Source organism: Pinus tabuliformis, chromosome Q (assembly GCF_031772625.1).
Source record: "Pinus tabuliformis cultivar Carrire ecotype Pingquan chromosome Q, CPIR1, whole genome shotgun sequence".
NCBI classification, from domain to species: Eukaryota; Viridiplantae; Streptophyta; class Pinopsida; order Pinales; family Pinaceae; genus Pinus; species Pinus tabuliformis.
This window is the reverse complement of record NC_142296.1, coordinates 211,388,157-211,407,946: the sequence shown is the minus strand read 5'-3', so window position 1 is coordinate 211,407,946 and position 19,790 is coordinate 211,388,157.

Here is a 19,790-nt window from a genome sequence, read left to right as displayed (position 1 = left end):
ATCCAATGTCCTAATGCAAAAGAGGAAATAAACCTGGATAATCAAATCCACGCGCATTAAAGGAGACTATTCAAATCATACTAATCACAAGGAACATTCGAAGCTAGAAGTAATTGCAGAAAGCATATACTAACTCAATCCGTAGAAGGAAAAACAACACAAATCTTGACAGTAAAGTATAAATAACATAATACAAAGGAGCAGGGGATCTTCCAACAGCCGGCCCAAAGCCTCTAGAAGAAAACTGCTATCGAAACTCAATACACGGATTTAATGGAAAACTTCGAGTCTTTCAATAACTGTTAAAAGAATTACAAAATCACTTCAACTCTTTAAAGTTCAATATGCATTCACAGTCTTGCTGGAATTTTCAAGTTACAAAAGTTACAAAGTTACTTTTCTTTTCCATTTACTAGCGTTATATATTGTATGAAATGCTAGCAAAAAGAGAGCTTATCCTGAGGATCATAAGATCCTCAGGATTGCTCGGCTGAACAATCAAATTTCCACATCAATCCTGTATTTTTCCTACGCCTTTAACGTGGTCTGCACAGCTGTAATTAATGGCATCTTCCTTTCTTGGCACTGTCGTCTTATCCGAAAGGAACAACAGTTGTCCAATCCAGTCAACTTGTGCATAAACAAGCGAAAACTTAGGCTTTTGATACTAAAAACATGTAATTTGTCCAACACTATTTTCTATTTTCTTTTCACGGTATTTCTTCGAGAATGTGCTCAAGGCGAGAGTAAATTCATGAAAAACCATATGATTAATTAAGAAAATGAGGAGGAAAAACATACCTTTTTCACAACCCAACATACTCCCTAGATTACCTTTTTGCATGTCCTCATGTAATAAGAGAATTAAGATGCAACTGAGTCAGAGAATAGCAAGGATATGTTTCTTTACCTGAAAACCATTTTTGTTTTTAAGTACTGCAAAGGCTCGACCTTCCTAATATTACGATAATTCATAATTACCACAATACCCATTAGGAGGATACCAAATGATAGGGATTTTGTAACGACATCCAATCCAAGTAGAACCCTCACTTGGGAAAATGTTACCATAACGGGAGAGTCTAGCTGCAGCTACCATAAAGTTTCGATAGCCAAAGGGTTATCAGTTTCTGACATTGTTGGGAGAGGTTGTCCATCTTTGTTTTGCAGCAAGGAGAGTTGCTTCTCTAATGTCTTAAAAATATTCCAAACCGGACTTGATAGTGTGTGTGTGGATGGGGCCCAAGGTGGACACAACTCCTTCTTTTTCCATAAATCTCTTATGTTGTACCCAGAGCTGCAGGGGCAGTGTAGGTTCACCTCTTACCCAAAGATCCAGTCCACTTTCTCTCCTCTGGAAAGTATCATGAGCCTTAGCCCATTTGAGCTGGTTTTTGGCAAAGGAGAGGAAAGCCTGGAACTGGATATCCCTGAGGAAGGGGCTAGGATTGGTATCCTTGTCCTCTTCCAAGAAAAAGTTGTGAAAATATATTTCACATAAAAAATGTTTTACATTCTCAATCTATGTTTGATAGCATTTAATAAAATTAGGAGTAGATTTAAACTCAAATGGCTGACCAGCTCTAATAGCCTTAAATTTTAACAGCAAATATCGTTCAAGCAGAAAAAGTGCATAGTTGGTAGCAAGCGACCTACGGGCTAGTGCATATGAACAAACCGAACAAATAGTTTTGATTTTCTTCAAAGCTTTTTGATACTGTTGTTATATGGAATTTCCATCTACAGATAAACACATTTTCCATAGGTGGGTGACTACACCTGGAACAACAGAAAGAAATTAATTTAGCCTTTTCTTATAGAAGATAGATGAGATGGAGGAACTTACTTGTTGCCTTTCGCTTCCTTGATCTCTTTTGAATCGCTCTCGTCGCTCCCACTTGAACTAATTCCGCTCAAAAGGTACCTGCAACAAGAGAAACAGAAATAAGAAAAGATCAAAGCATACATAATCTATCTACTATAAAACAATGAAGACATTGAAACACATAATCATCGCAGATATGAACAATCATATGAGAAAAGGAATAAGCTCTTTATTAATGTAGAAGGAAGAGTATCACCCAATACAGTTCGATCCTATGCCACTCCACCAGCTTCAGTTCAACCCTCACCACATCAAAAGCAGAACATTCCAGCAGCATAACATTGCTTAACATAAACTCAATCCTCAAACCAGCATAATTTCCTTACAAACTTCATATTCTATCCCCTTGATCACTATGATGAGTGCTCAATTTATAGGAAATGAAGATGGTTTTGTCATAATTGAGGGTATTGAATGGCCTTCCAAACTTGGAGTTAGTTTCAATGGAGCAAGGGATGAGAGGATAGGAGGTTAATGGATCCTTAGCCTATCCAATTTTGAGATCATAGGAGGGGATAAGATATGGGAACCGTCTAGAATCATCCAGAAGGAAGGAATATTCCCAGAACCCTATGCAAATCTCACTCAATCTCGCCCAGCGCAGGTTAAATAGGGCCCAAGTGCACTGCAGTGTAGGCCACAGTAGGTCTGCCTACTCTGTAGCACACTGTCTCAAGGCTTGGGCTACGTTGGTGTCCCAAGGAGGCATTTTAGGAGGGCTTCAGGCCATGAAACTTTCATAGAAGGAAGCATTCAATGAGTTGACTTCTCTAGGGCATGTAACAACTGAATTAGGGTTTGATAAGCATAATAGTATTGATCTGAATTTCGGGAGTGATGTGCCCAAATAGACCTGTAACAATTTTCCTTGTACTTTCTCCACTTTCTTACGTTCTGCTCTAAGGTTGGCATAGGTTTCATCCTCTGTTGTGGTCAAGGCATTAAATTTCTTCAATAACTCCTGGTATTTCTTCAAAGGCACAACTTCTTGTTGATGTTGTAGTAGTACTTGTTGTAAGTCTGCTAGTTTTGTCTCCAGTTTTCAAATAATAGGATCTACTACCAAGGGGGTATAAGGAGGTGTGTCCTCAGTCTAAGTAGTCTTGCTACCAGTTGCTATTGAATCTATTTAAGTGGTTATTTCCACTGTTACCGTAGGAACACAAAGGTTTGTTTGAACAACTTCTTCTGCTGTTGACATAGGGACACAAATATTTGTCTGCAGATCTGTTTGAGTGGTTGTCTTTATCAGTCCCACAAAAGAACAGAAATATGTTTGAGTTTCTACAGAACTAGTACATACATCCTCTATTTGAGTCTCTATCGTAAAGGTACTGATGTTTTCCATTTGAATCCCATTGGAATTAAGAGAATTCCCACTCTGGGTTCATATTAATTTCAACTCCATTTCTTTCTTATGAATTTTCTTAGAGTCCCTTAGCCATTTTCTAAGCTTCTTAATTTTTCTTTTCAGCTTCTTATTTTCTTTATCCATCAATTCCAACCTATGATCATCTCGCCTCCTTATTCTTATAGTCGATTTCCTTAATGGGGAAGAAGGTCCACCACTAACATTCTCAAAAATCGGAGCAGTTTCAAAATCGTCAGGCTCATGTTCGAGTAAGACTGTGTCTCCTGGATTGGCTTCTGAATCATCATCATTATCAGGGTTTCGTTCAAGTAAGGCCGTATTTCCATAATTATCTTACAGATCCTCATTATTATCAAGGTTTTGTTCGAGTGGGGTTGTATCCCCTAAATTAACTTCGAGCTCCTCAACGTTATCATGGTTTTGTTCAAGTGAGGTTATATCCCTTGAATTAGCCTCAGGATCCTGCATTTCAGCTACAGAAAAATTATGTCCTTCCAATTCTTGCATATCTCCGTCATTTTAGGAAGAGGATAATGTCTCCATGTGGTGAGAACTATGAGGAGAAGTGGAAGGGATAGGAGTAGGGACTTGTTCTTGTAAATTCTTAAATTGGCCCATCTCCTTAAAGAGAGTTCCCAAATTTTCTAAGCCTTGAACGCCTCTTCTTCATAATCCTGGGGAAAAGCAACTCGTTGGTTATCAGGGGATCCATGGGATGGTTCCACCTCATCTATGGCTAAAACAATGCTTCTATGTTGGGCAGTTCACTCATACCTTATTCGTTTAACATGAATATATGTCAAGACAAGGGCTTTCCTTTTTTGTCCCCTTTTTGGGGCTTGTATCTCCATGGTCTGACGTTCTTCCTCAGGCTGGTGTTTTTCAGGAATTCCTTCCAGGGGTAGTGCATCTGAGCTTATAAAGTTGTTCCAGTTTAACTGTAACTGAGTTAATTCCTTGATGACCATTAATTTAATTAGACCATGATGATTGACTATGGCCTGCGGGTTTCTGGACATCCTTACTCTACTAGCAACTTCATGTAATAACATATTCACGAAAAATGGAAAATTAATTACTATATTCTACTTTAATGTTGCTAACAATTTAAGGTGTCGAGGTCTTACCACATCATGGAGACCATCGCATGTGATATATTTTTGGATAACTTTTGCAAATTCACACCATGGCTCACTCAGGGATGTAAGACAGATACCTTTGCCTTTCCGCACTAACTCCTCACCATGATCTTTGAAAAATTCTACTACTTTGTGAAATACCGCGTGATTTTCGACCCAATTTATGACTTATGTAGGGAGACCTATGACCTCTGCCAGAATGGCTTCAGTTACTGTTAGGGTCCTGCCTTTGACAATTGTGCTCTCATTATGTAGATTTTGCAAGAATTCCATAGCAATATCATCATTAAACCCTTGCAGCCAAGTAAGATATTGTGCCCATCCTGCATGTTCTAGTTTATCTCGAGCTTGTGTGGTAATTTGTAACAATGTAGGCTCACTGTGAACAGAGGTGCCACCCATGTCTGCTATTTCTTGAGGACAATCTGCAAACCTGCATGCACTATTGGATCCCACAAATCTCGTAATGAAATAGCATAAACTACATGTAGGAGTATAAAGAATAGAAACTAAATACAGATTCTTGGTAATAATATCCTATCATATTAATAGGTATGGTGTTGTTTGTTAATCGTGCGCCTTCACATCGTAATAATGTATGACCGTCCCCCTTTAATGAAAAAAAGGGCGACCACGACCTGTGAAGCATGTGGAAGGGAAAAATAGCATGCGGCATCATTATTACAGCAAAAAGTGGTCAGAACAGTCATACAGATAGGATTGAATGCAATAAATGCACAACCATGCGATTGGTCAGAGATGATCATTAGAATTAAAGCGTACAAAATATACATCGTGGAAAGAGATTTGGTTTTTGGAGTATGTGCGGTGAAATCTGACGAAGCGCTCTTTTAAATTTATGAATGCTGACATCGGATGATTGGATAACGCTGACGTCATTCACATAATATACATATGCTTCCTATACTAGTTATTAAAGATATAATCACAAATAAAAGGTGTTTTTTTTCTTTTAATTTAATAAATACGAACTAAGGACATAGTAAAAATTTGGCAACTTCAAAGTATACTTCAATACCATAGGCAGAGCCACTATTCCCAGCAAGCGTCCATAGCCTCAACAGGGTTGCCTTTTAACCCACAAATGAGCCAGTATCCCTTACTTAAAAAAAATGATTTCCTTCAAAAAGGACATTGTTCTGGCATGATGACCAGATGGTAACAATGCCACTCACTAGATCATAACAAAGTGAACAGGTTGGCTCGTGATGAGACCTCCTATCCTTGGACATTTTAGTGTCACAAGGCCATTACCCTGGTGTGGTATCCATAATGGGAATGCCACTTATGTTACTTTCCTATGATCATGGTAGGTTGGCTCGTGATGAGACCCCCTATCCCTTTTTGGAGAAAGATTAGCTTAGTACATTTCCAAATTTATTTATGCTTTTGTTTCTTTCTTCTTTTTTTGTGTATTTTTTTTTTTTAGAAGTTAGGGGAGGTTCATCAACTCCTTAAGAGACAGGGATGGTGTAAGAAGTAAAAAAAATGCCAAGGATAAATATACCTTAGATTCTTCATCATATTTATTGAGGAAACCACCATTTTAATGTGTAATAAAAGAAAAACTAGTACGGTGGGGATAAATCATGAACTGTTTATAATGTATCCGAAAAATAGACATGAGTAGGAATATTCATGGATAGAGCATGTAAGAAAAAAATATTCACCAAAAGGCTAAGAATCATGATGATCTAAAGATTACCGCTTTTAAATATTTAGATCGAACCCATAAACAAAAGGAATAACCGACATGGAATGATAGTAATGAGAACAAAAACCATTCATGGTCATGGATCAACAATTTGTTCTTTTCGTCAAAGGGGATATCAAATGTTTCATTCGCGGAGGGGACAACAGCTACTCTTTGGGAAAGGGAACACCAACTGTTTCTTTATAAAGGGAACAACATTTGTGATGAAGGAACAACAATTGTTCTTTAAAGGGAAAAAATGATCAATTATAAACAATGTTTGTATCAAAATTCCAGCGTACTAAATAAGAAAGAAAGAAGAATAAAATTTCTCAACCATTTTCAAAGAAAATATGTACATTATTTACAATATGAAAAGAAAACAATTTTTTCATGCAAATGAAGCTGTCGGGTTACCATCCCCTGCAACTATGATTTGGAGAGTAGGATCATTACTTACCTACTGATAGAAAGATTCCTTTGTGAGTGGCTAGTGATAAAGTTGCAACCGATGTCCATTCACTAGAAAGGGAGCACCAGACCCGTCAATGGTGATTAAAGTTATGGTGCCATTGTTATGCACTTCTTGAATCTCATAAGGGTCGAGCCACCTTGTCTGTAGTTTCCCTGGGAATTCATGAAATCTGGAGTCATAGAGGAGTGCCCAATCACCTTTCTGAAATGATTTCTTTTTAATAAGCCTATCATGCCACTTGGCCCTCTACTGTTGAATAATTGTTGTACACTGTAGGGAAAGTAAGCGTGCTTCATCTAGCTCATTTAATTGTTGAAGTCGTTGTGTTTGGCATCTGTAAGATCCAATCCAACCTCCTGGGTTTTCCTAAGAGTCTTTATCTCAAACTCTATTGGGAAGATTGGTTATTTGCCAAAAAAAGTTGGTAAGGGGAGTACCCAATAGTATTGTGCCATGTTGTGTGATAGGCCCACAAGGCTTCTGGAAGTTTAGCTGCCCAATTCCGTCAATTTGTCAAGACTGTCTTAGTCAAGATTTCTTCTAGGACTTTGTTGGTGCTCTCTACCTATCCATTTTCCCGTGGGTGATACGGAGAGGTAACTCGATGTTTGACATGATGATTTCACAGGGTGGCTGAAATTTTATGTCCTGTAAACTGTGATCCTCCATCAGTTATTAACTCCCTTGGTAAGCCATATCGTACAAATAGTTCAAATGTATTCCTTGTCATTGAAGTTGTGCAAAGTAGAGATTTTTAGTACTGTTGTTCCATGATAAAGCATTGTTGCTATAATTGGCCCTTTAAGTTTCTATTCTGAGTAGTATTTTTGTTCCATGATAAAGCATTGTTGTTTTAAGTTTCCATTCTGAGTAGTACTATTGTTCCATGATAAAGCATTTGGAGATATGGAGAAATAAATGCTTTCGATGTGGTAACCTCTAGTGAACATAATTTTGCAATTACACCCCATTGTTCTTTCTTTAGAAGCTTTGTCATTCTATTAGAGCTTATTATTTTTCCCAGTTTCCCTGTGACACCCCTTAATTCAACTTCCTTTCCTTCCCAAACACTGGAATTTGGCTCAGAGGTGACAGAGACAAGTAAATATGGATGTAGCTTGTCTATGGTTTGGTGGAGGGTTAGAGTCCCACTCTCAGTTGCCAAATCTCTTACAAACTAAGTTCACTCTTATATTTTGTACTTGTGGTTGTTATTATGTCCCTGTTTATTGAATTGAAATAATGTTATGTCAGTGTTGAGGAGTGTTGTCCTTGCATAAATGAAGAATGTAAACAATTGTGTAAAGAAATTAATCATTGTTTCTTCTGTGGCCTGTGGCAAGGCTACTGTTTCTAACTATTTAGTCACATAGTCTGTGGCAACCAGTATATAGACCTTTTGATTTGATGGTGGATTAAAGGGCCCAACAAAGTCAAGCGCCCATCTTTCAAAGGGTTCCACCACCAACTGCGGCTACAATGGAATTTCATCAGCCTAGCTAGGACGACCCATCCTCTGGTAGTTGTCACAAGCTTGAACATATTTCTTGGTATCTTTGAATATGGTGGGACAATAATAGCCCATTTGAAGGATTTTATGACCAGTTCTGTGGTCTACGAAATGTCCGCCATAGGGCTTGTCATGACAAGATTTTAGGATGTCATAGACCTCATCTTATTGAATACACCTTTGAATCTGTAAATCGGATCCAGTGTGGAAAATATACCCACCAATCCATGAAAATTGGGCACTACGTTGGACAATCAGCTTCCTTTCTGTTGACGGTGTTGGACCCGCCAACATTCAGGGGATCACCTCGGTATGAAGTCCCAACTAGACCTCACATTGTTTGGTGTGGGAGTCCCATCCGGTATGATGGCCCGGTTGCCATTATCTTAAAGATTTGCCTCAACTCTTTCTTGTCAGCACAGGAGAGTGGTCTGCTTTGTCTTCGAGTAGTGAGGTTCGCGTGCCTGGTGATTTCTAGTGTTACTTGTGTTAATGGTTCTTTCACCATAGAGGGAGAGGGTGGGAGTGAGTCCCAAGTCAGATGGGAGGAAGCCCCAACTCTGTTAGGAACACACAACACAACAGGACGTGCACAACTTCTGGAGGAGCAATCCACACGGATGCGGCAGTCACAACACACAAGGAAAGATAACACGTACAACACAAAGCGGAGGAGTCTGCGCGAGTGCGACAGTCGTTATAGCGAGTTTACGTGAAAGGAATGTCTGATATCCGGGGAGGTAACCAACACGAGTAGGACAGTGTTAACAGCTCATACAACACATTTTCATTGATATACATGCATTACAACAATTGAATGAGTTCAAGTGTTAAACACAGGTTAAAGCAACATGCATTACAAGTGATCAAGATTAGTCTTACTGCAATTACAACACATGTGTGAAAACGTGCTGGCCTGTTAGCAAGATTTTGAATTAAGCGAAACTTTCGAGACACATTGTTACACCATACATCACTAACCCTGTGGGCAGGGTGTTGGAGCCACTACTTACTCCTCAAAGAAAATATTACAGACTCTTAAGGCTATGTGGGAGGAGCCGAGCTGAAAAGTCCCTTGCATGCACAAATGAGGGGGTATTTATTACCAAGGGTGAAAATGACCCTTGTGGTTGTTTAACTTCCCTCATGACTATTTGACTTCCATGACCTTTCGACTTCACATGAAACCTCATACGACAAGTGGGTCTCTTGGACTTCCACATTACATTACATTTATTGACAGTATGGCCAAGAGTAGAGATGTGGACGACATGACTCATGACAAGACTCAACATGACAGTGACGGTACATTTGTGTTGTTGTTGGTTTGCATGTCGAGCTGCAATGTTTATGGGTGATGGATGTCTTCATGGTGTGTCACAGCTTCACCTCCGCCTAGAAAAGTGCGTGGAGTCTTCGATGGTCGTTGGGTTCGTTTGATGTTGCATGCACACGTTGCTCCTTGCTTGTATGTTGGCATGCTTGAGAGGTTCATCCGTCGTGAAAAGTGCATGTTCGTTCATCCATCCACATCCTCGCATGTTTTCTCGTCCATCCATCCGCGAACACGTCTTTGCATGATCGTCCATTCGCGAGAACATCTCTTTGCATGCATCATTTGTTCATCTGTTGGCAAGCATGTCCTTCTACATGTACTCCCTTTGTTCATCCCATCTATTGTCGCGCCATGTTTGTTTGTGTACCTGTATCTGGAATCACTCATGACGAGACGACATAAAATTCATAAACCTCCCAGTCTACCATGATGCATAATCGTTTCGAATGTAGGTGACCGGGAGAGAAGACAAGGTTGCAAGCTTCAAGCTAGGATGGAGACTTCGGGTACTACTGGTGAAAACTGCGCAGAAGTCACTGGGAGATGATGACAGGAAATCTAGATCGATAGTGACTATCTGTGGAATCTAGCTCAGTTGGAGGACAAAACTGCACAATTTTTGGGAGGAGCAGTCTGGGCTGCGGGAAGGCTGGGCAGAAAAATCTACACAACTTTTGGAAGGACCGGGTAGCGAGAGCCTGGCAGCCAAAACTGTGCAATTCCTGGAGGGAACCGAAAGTCGGCTGCTAGGACCTTGGCAGTGAAAACTACGCAATTCCTAGAGGGAACCAGAAGTCGGTTGTTGGGAGCTTGACAGCCAAAACTGCGCAATTCCTGGAGGGAACTGGCAGTGGTCTGTTGGGAGATGTTGGTGGGAAAAACTGCACTGATGCTGGGAGGTTGGCCTGCTAATCACCTCTGCACAATTTCTGAGCTGAGTGGACTACTGGGCAGTAGAGGGCTTGCTCATGAAATCTGCGTAGTTTTCCGAGTGAGCAGTCGGTCGACTAACTAGTGGGTTGGATGGAAAAACTGTGCAATTTTCTGAGGGAGACAGGGATGGGCACTAGGTGTCTATCCGACCTATCTACAAAATTTTCTTAGTTAGTGGAGCGAGCAAGGTCTGCAGCCTCTGCGCAATTTTTTAGGGGATTCAGTCCCGGGTGACTGTCGGGTCAAACTCTCTGGTTAACCAACAGGAAGGTTGATTGATCAACTTATGGGCAGCGCAGCTTGAAATGGCTTGCTTGGTGCTTCTGCGTTGTTCTGGGTGACAGTTGATCGAGTCGATGGCGGGGTAAAGGTCTGGCTATTAGAGGGTGATCTGGTTGTCAGAACTTTAGCAAAATGACTAAGTGTGTGAGCGAGTGAAAAGGTGCATACGTGAACTTGCAAACACACACTTACATGACTTGATGACGAGACGAATCAAACCATCTAGACACACATGCTCAACATTACTAACTGACGGTGTGAGCAACAAGTGCGACACTTGTGATTGATCGTTGGACGACCGCGATGACACTTACGTGAAAATGTATATGATTTTGTGTGTGAGAGCGACGAATGTTTTCCTAGCGAACACAACATGTACACACGAAGTGAAGACCTTGTGTATGACCAAAACATGGTCACAAGCATGACATTGACATCAACATGCAAAAGTTGTCTATCGAACGATCAAGCAAGGTGGGTGCGAAGACTCACACGAGCTCACGGGGTGAACCCAAGTGTGTGCAGACATCAAGTAAAACTCTCAAAGGAGGCTCTGAAATTAGATGTGGGCCAAAATTTTGGAGGGTGTTGCAGCCGCTACAACACTTGGCGACACACTGGTAGAACTCCAGCTTCTCTATTTTGGTTCATTGACAGCACAGGGCCTTGGTCTTTCAGGGAGTATTGAATCATTGTGTGGGTTACTTCGGCTTCCCCACTTACCCCATGGACATACATGGTTCACCTTTTTCCAACTCAGTCAAACACAACAAAATTTCAGCTTGATCACAGTGTTTCGAAATCGGGAAGGGTAGTTTAGCTCGCAAGTTGAAGATTTTCAGAGTATAAGTTTTCATCTCTGGTGTTGCTCTGCTGCCAACAGGCCTAGACAGTACCCCGATGGAGTCATGCAGGAACACATGCATTGTTCCACTGCCAACGAGCCTGGTCAGTACCCCGGTGGAGTTGCATGCTTCACCTCTCCACACAGGAAGCCTTTCTCTTCTTTCACCTTTGTTTTTTTAAGAGGACTATGCATAGGCACTTATTTATTTTTGGGGCGTAAGAGGGATCCTGACTTATTGAGAGCAAAAGAGGTTGTTCCTTCAAAGAGGCATGTAAGAGCTCTAACATAGGTTTTCTCATTTAGATTTTCCCCTTCTCTGTTTCTACTAGTTGGATGAGCTTGAACACACATAACATAAAGTTGAGTATAGGCATGGGGCTTCCTAGTGTGGAAGCAGGTTCATGGTTGGACCAAAACTCCCCTTCCAGATGGCTAGTATTTTTCATCAAGACTTCATCGGCCGAAGGTTATAACCAAGCACATAAAAGACAGACACAAGACTGACCAAGTGTTGTAGTGTCACAAGTCTCTTCATATCTCAGCCACATACTCGTTCAAAAGACAGAACTCAGTAGATGGCCGCACTTATTTCCGGAAACAAAAATAACAAGGTATTAAGCAAACCAAACAAACGAAAAAAAAAAAAATAGTAAGCAAAGCAAGCAAAAAGAAAACAAAGATTAAAACAACAAGCAGCAAGTAGACTATGTACATGGCACGGGGCGCAGCCCGGCCCACTGGAAGTAGTGCTTGAGATCTTGGTCATTGACAGGAAGGTTGTCAATCCTCCCATCAAGTGATTGCAAATGATACATGTGTGGGCAAAGCTTCTCATGGATAGTGTACGGATCGATCCACAGGGACTCGAACTTCGTATGATTTCCTTTGTCTTCATGGGACTTATCCCATTTCAAGACCAAGTTGCCAACACCGAAGTTAGCTTTCCTTGTAGACTTCTTATCGAACCATCTCTTGATACGGTTTTGGTGGAGTGTAAATTTTTCTTTTTCTTTCATCCTTTCTTCATGAAGCTTGTGGAGTGTATCCACCCTACGCTGAACTAGCTGACAAGGCTTGCCTTGTGATTCTTGGGATAGTTGAATTGAAGGCAAGTAGATATTGGGTGGGAGGATGGCTTCTTTACCATAGACTAGGAAGTATAGTGAGGTATTCAAAGAGGGTTTAGGTGTTACGCGGTCAGCCCATAATTCATTCGTCAGGGTGGGATGCCTGTTGCACTGCTCAAAGAAAATGATCTTTTTTATTATGCGGATGAGGTTTTTGTTTGTGGATTTTGCGAGACCGTTTCCCTGCGAGTAGTAGTTAGATGAGTGCTTTAGCACAATACCATTTTGTAATGCAAAATCATAAAGTTTTAAAGACAAAAAGTATGTTGCATTATAAAAAACAAGTGATACCAAAACGTCAAAGCGTGAGATGATGTTCTGCTGGAGGAAGTTGATGACCTCCTGGTCATTCACTTGTTTGAGTGGAACTGCTTCTATCCACCGCGTGAAGTAATCAGTTGTTGTTAGAATGTAGCAGTGTTGTTTTGACGAATGTGGGAAAATCTCCCCAATGATGTCTAGGCCCCATTGTTGGAATGGTTTAGTCACTACAATAGGGTGTAGTGGGGCTGCTGACCTTCGTGTTCTGTCGGTGCATAGCTGACAGATCGGGCACTTGCGGGCATAAGCATTTGCATCCTTGAATAATGTGGGCCAGTAGAAACCAGCTCGCATAACTTTTTGTGCAGTGGTGTTTCCCGCAAAGTGACCCCCAACGGGTTCGTCATGCAGATATTGTAATACCTTCTCTGATTCATGTGCCTCCAGGCACCTGATCAGAACTTCGTTGTTGTGCTTCCTGTAAAGCACTCTGTGCACTAACTGATATGCTAAAGATTTGAGGCACAATTCCCTCTTCTGCTTGATGGAAAAGTGATGGGGTACGGTGACATGCTTAAGGTACCGGCGCACATCTGTGTACCAAGAGCTTTTGTCTTCAATGGGTGTTGTTCCCCTTATACCATACATCTCAACTTCCTACTCCCAACCGGCGAGCTCTTATTCACTCTCTGGTGCGTGTATTGCTTCAGTTGCAAGTCTGCAAAGCCCATGTCCTTTTACCGTGTGAACTGGATTGATTTCAAGATCATACTCTTGCAAGCCTATCATCTGGTTCGCGCGTCGTTCACCCAGTTCTTGTTTTAAAAGCAGTGTGCGGACTTCTGGGTGAGGGACGTAAACTATGCAGTGGTTCTTCAGCAAGTAGGGCCTGAAGTGTTTCACTGCCTTGTAAACTGCATATTCTTTCTTGTCAATGGCAAGGTAGTTGAGTTCTAGTCCCTACATTCTTGTGCTTATGAAGGAGATGGGACGCTCATCATTCATCTCGTCCTTTTGAGTGAATACTGCAGCGAGCAAATTATCGGAGGTGAAGGTGTATAGCATGAAATCCTTCTTGAAGTCTGGGCTATAGAGTGCAGGCACTTATGCAATAACCTAGTTGATATGGGTGAATGTGTATTTTTCCCTATTGCCCCAGTTGTAGATTGCATCTTTCTTGATCATGTTCTGCATGGGCTTGACTATCTGCGCATAATCCGAGATGAACTTCTAGAGGAAGTTTATATTTCCCAAGAAGGATTGCATGGATTTCTTGTTGGCTCAGTGAGGGATCTGTGTAATATTCTGGACCCAGTCTAGATCAACCTTGATCCAAATTTTGGCAATAATGTATCCGAGAAGGTTCCCCTCAAACACTGCAAATACGCTCTTTTTGGGATTCAAGGAAATCCCATATTTCTGACATCACTCAAAAAATTTCTTCAGATGGCATATGTGGTCCTCACATCTCCTTAAGAACATAATCACATCATCGAGGTATACCACTACGCTATGTCTGATGAGTTCGTGAAAAGCGATGTTCATGTTGTGTTGAAAGGTTGCGCCTGCATTTACAAGCCCAAATGACATTCTTCTATATGCGAACGTACCCCACCTAGTACGTCAGGTAGTCTTAAGTCTGTCAAGTTCTGCTACCAGAACCTGATTGTATCCTGAAAAACCATCAAGTAGGGAAAACATCTGTGCCCCAAATATTATTTGCAAAATGTGGTCCATAGACGGCATGGGGTAGTTGTCTTTGTCCGAGGCGCGGTTCACATTCCAGAAATCAACACACAAGCAGATTTCCCCGAACTTCTTGTATACAGGAACAAGGTTTGAAACCCACTTGGAATGACAAACTTTGTATATGATCCGTGCATCCAACAACTTGGTGAGCTCTTTTTATATGAGGGGTTCAAGCGACGGATGTAATTTCCTCAACTTCTGTTGATATGGGTTGACCCCTTCTTTGATTGGAATGATGTGTTGGATTATCCGCATGTCATAGGTTTTCAGATCATCGTACGTCCACGCGAACACATCCCAGTACTGTTTGAACATGCGGACAAAGACTTACCGCTCTTACTGTGTGCAACATTACCAAGATTGACGAACTTTGGATCTTGTTTTATTCCCAAGTTGATCAGTTCGTTCATTATGGTGGAGCTATGGGTTTTTTTGTTCCTCGGCCCCTGAAAACGTTCTTGCAAGTCATAAAGCTTTTCCAATAATTCCACACTCTTTGTGATGAGGTGGCCTTTCCTGTTACTAGCTTTTGCTTGGAGAGATCGCTTGTGTTCGTCATCGTCTATCACTGCATCTTTGAAGACGTCAGCGTTGGCCATGAAATGCAGTATCTGTTGATCATCATTAAATATGCGTAAGTTAGTTATGTTATCCGGGATAGATGGTTTGTACAAAATTTCAATAGTAAATCTATCCCTAATCAGTGACATTCTTGAAGCTGCATTTGCCAGAGCATTGGCAGCTGCATTACGCGTATGTGGTACAATAGTGATGTTAAATGCTTGGAAGTTAGAGATCAGTCATCATAACTCTTGTTGGTAACTTTTGAGATGCGGTGACAAACAGTGAATGGTGTTATGTACCTATCGTACCACTATCTCTAAATCACCTACCACTTTGAGCACAACCACGTTGAGGCTGATGGCTTTCTACAAGCCCAACACAAGTGCTTCATACTTAGCAACGTTGTTTGTGCACTCGAACTCCAAGCGACTTGAAACTAGATGCTTCCTGTTGTTTGGTTCGATCAAGACACACTTGTCTCCTGAGTCGTCCTGTGCCTTTGATCCGTCAAAGTACATGGTCCACAACTTGTCCGTACATGAACCATTCAATGCGCTTGTACTACTACTACTGCTATTGCTACTGCTACTGCTACTATTGGTACAATGTACTATACATGCTTCATTACCATCAGTTGGGCAAGGAAGGAGGCCCAACTGCGTGTCTGGTGGGGTTGGAGCTGGCCGTGCAGGATAACACGCCAATGTTGTTTCCAGGAGGTAGTTGCAAAATATGAGTTCTGCGAAGGCCAACAGTTCATTCTTGCCATTGAGGGAAGTGACATTGTGATTCATATACCTCTCAGATACCACCCAAATTTGATTATTTTTTTCCTTGTATGGAAGACAAATGTGCGACCAGTCTGTAGAAAAATATCCATTCAGCTTGCTGGACCAGTCTCTGTTGAGTAGTAAACAGTATGCTTCCGGTATGTCCAAAAAAACAATGTTAATGCATTGATGGAATCGACTGTTGTGAGATAATTGGATGATCACAACTTGGAGTTCACCAATGGCTGGTACAGATGTTCGATCAAGTTGGATGATTTGTACGGATGTCTTGCTCCATTGTGCATTGATATTTTTAGCAATGGAGAGCGGCATGACGTTGGTTGCCACGCCAGAATCAACCAAGCAGTTGTGAACATTACAGTTAAAAACTTCAAATGAGAGCAGGAATGGAGGGAAACCTAAGTTTTATTCTTCCATCTGGAGTGTGTTTAGCACAGTGGAAAGTGATTCGAGAGGTGTGCTTTCTCCCTTGTTGGTAGAGGTTGCACAGTCCGTTGTTGTCTGTCCCAATGCACGCAGCAGGATGTTTCACTGACTCTAGATATTAGCTAGCTCGAACAAACTGATGTTCACGCGAGTTTTCTTCATTTCATCCACAATGTTGTAGTCCAAAGGTGGTAGACTCACTGAGGTGTCTGGGGAAAGACTGATGTTCGTGTTGTCCGGCGGAGTGTTCTGCAGTTTTCTTCTCATGGACGTACTCTTGTCTGTCGCTGTCTTCCTAGGCTTGCTTTGTGTTTTCTGCTTTGGGGGCGTCTGGTGGATCAACCTTCCTCATCTTTTCTTGTGCTTCCCCAACTGTAATGGGAGCCCCTTTACTTCTAAGATTGTAACGGTCACTTTTCTTTGGGGGTTGTTTCTCAGTGTTTGCCTTCAACACTGCTTGCGAGCACTGATACATGTTCACCACATGTCCAAAACTTGATGCTCCATCAAGTGAAACATCTTCGTCATTATCCATGTGGTGGGAAATTCAACTTCTTAAATTGCTTTCATTAAATTATCAACCAGGGATACTCGTAAGCTTCTGATGATGGCAGTAAAATATATGCAGGAGTAGGAAGCTATCTCTAAGCTAAGAAAGCTTGGTCGTAAGGAAATAAAATGCTTCATTGATCCATTTGGAGTGAGCTCAATTCTCCTAAGATCAAAGTAGAAAACTATTCCGTAAATCCATAAAAACTTGATCTAGATGCATAAATAAGAAAAGTATCTTATTCAAGATGCAATAAGCGAAGGAAGAGGCTCCTAACTTAGGAGGTCTTGGTTGTCCTTCCCCATAGTACTGTCCTCAAGAAGAGAAACTAAATAGTGGCAGTTTGTGATGTGTAGAAAGCAAGAGCAGAGGCTCCTAACTTAGGAGGTCCTGGTTGTCCTTCCTCACAGTTCTACTCCAACAACATTGCCATTGCATCAAATCATAAACTGGAATTCAAGAAACAATTCAAGAAATGCAAAAGGATTATTTTTTAGTTGTGATTCATAATTTGATAGAAAGAGAATTTAACTTAAATCCTTGGTTTTCCTTTCGTACACAAATTAGATTTTAAACCAAAATCATCCAAAAATCATATAGAAATCATAACACATCTAAGTAACTATAGAATGGAAATTTATGTAAAATGAAGCTTTATTCTATTCCATCATAAGTTGGATACATGCTCCAAGAGTCATGTTCTTAGAATGGAGGAAGCATTCCTATTTATACATAAAATTGAGATATCTAACAAAGATTTGAGATCCACAAATCTCTCCTAAATCCACAAATGTCTCATGTGGTTACAACCATGTGCTAACACTTAGCAAGTAACATCTCTAAAAATCCTCTCACAAATATCTAATATCTTTGATAAGAAATCTTATCAAAAGTTCCATGATTCTTCTCCATAAAGTATGCTTGAAGGAATCTCTCGGATCTTTATCAAATCTTCAAGGGGTTGAAGAAGAAATTCGAATTTGAGGCTTGGTGGTCAAATATGACTTTGTTGAAGTCTTCAAATACACCTACAAACATCATGAAACTTATCCCACTTCCATATATCTGTGAAAACATGTTATTTTCCAAAATTTAATCATAAATTCACTCAAAAACACTAAAACATATGCATTGGAAAATAATAGGTCTAAACCCAATGTAATCATGAAAAAGTTTAATGTAAGGGTATGGGAAAAAAAAATATGGTTTAAAAGTGAAGTGAAAGTTTCATAAAAAGATGGTATTTGGGCGACCCAACATTCCCTCCAACTGAAGGTGTTGCATGTTCTCATGCAACCTTGCATTAACTTTATCGAACTATGTAATGGAGTCTTCTTTTATGATGTGTAGCAACATTTTTTTGTTGTGGTTGGTTCTTGTGTGACAACCATAAATATTGCAAGTGTTGGTTCTTGTGTGCCAACACTTTCCTTTTTACTCTTCTTCTTACTACAACATAGAATGATCTTGAAAATTCAACCATATGAATACATTCCAAATGATGATTTGGTAATGTGTGCATCAACCATTCAATCGTTTTAGCCTCCTTTGCTTGAAATTGTTATGCAAAACATGCTCTTTAAATAGCCTATGTATAGGCAACCACAAAATTATGGATAGCTTATTGAAAATTTATGTTTCAATGGTTGTAGTTTTGCTTAGGAACGTATACTTCATATGAAAACCATTGATGCATTATGGATGTCAATCAAGGTGTTTATAAGAACAAGAAATTTCAATTGGTAAAAACATGTTGGTGAAAAAATATATGAGGTTATGAAATATGGGATCGAAAATTAGTGTAATGAATATAAGGAATGATGAATATCCCCCCCACCGCCTTCCCCCCCTCCCCAACTGAAGGTCTTTTCCATCCTTGGAAAATGTAGCAAATAAGGAAGACCTAGAATGACATGAAATAGGGAAGGATACGAAAGGACAAATAGGGAAATTTTCCAAATACATGTATTTTAGCATTCAAGGAATTATTGATTAAAGAATGGAAAACAACATACCTTCACCTACCTGAGAAGGTTCTGAGCTATGCATATAAGAGATCTTTGTATGGTTGGGATCTTTTTGGCTGCTACTGTTGGATCATCGATCTTTGAAGTGAAACAATCTGATCTGCTTGGTTGTATGAACATAGAATGAGATCTAAAATTGGTACATTTGTACCGTCTTATTGTTGGAACTAAGCTGCTGGTGTTGAATTCTGGAGATAAATTTTGATTTATTGGAACACTGCTACAATCTGTTGTAAATGTCATGGAACCATATAGTCTTCATTCATATCCACATCGTGGCATAATTATTTTCTATGTGAATAAATTTTGTTGATGTCGAACATAGAAAGAAATTGTTGGATTACCGACCATTAATGAATGTCGTTAACCAACACGAGACTACTCACCATTAATGTCAATGAGAGTCAAGATGCCCAAGTACATCTTACTAGGTACGAATAAATGAGTTGAAGTCGAGTCACCTAGAAGATTCGACAAACATGGGACATTGATGTATTCCCAATGTTCATTGGCGAGAGAACTTGTCATTAAGGCATGCAAGCCTCAAGGTACTAAAAATAACTCTAGTCTGAAACCCAGATAATGTGCTGAAGTCGATGGGTGAAGACTTGCTAGAAGGAGGGCCTTAATGAATCCCCCATCATCTAACACGAGCATAAAGTAATGATTTAGAGGACCATAGATGAAAGATTTGCATTTATGAAGCAGGTTTTATTTTTCAAAAGGAAAAGGACAATGAGGTAACTCAGCATTGTAAGTGAGCTGAATGACTTTATTCATGGGTTAGGAATGAAATGTAAGT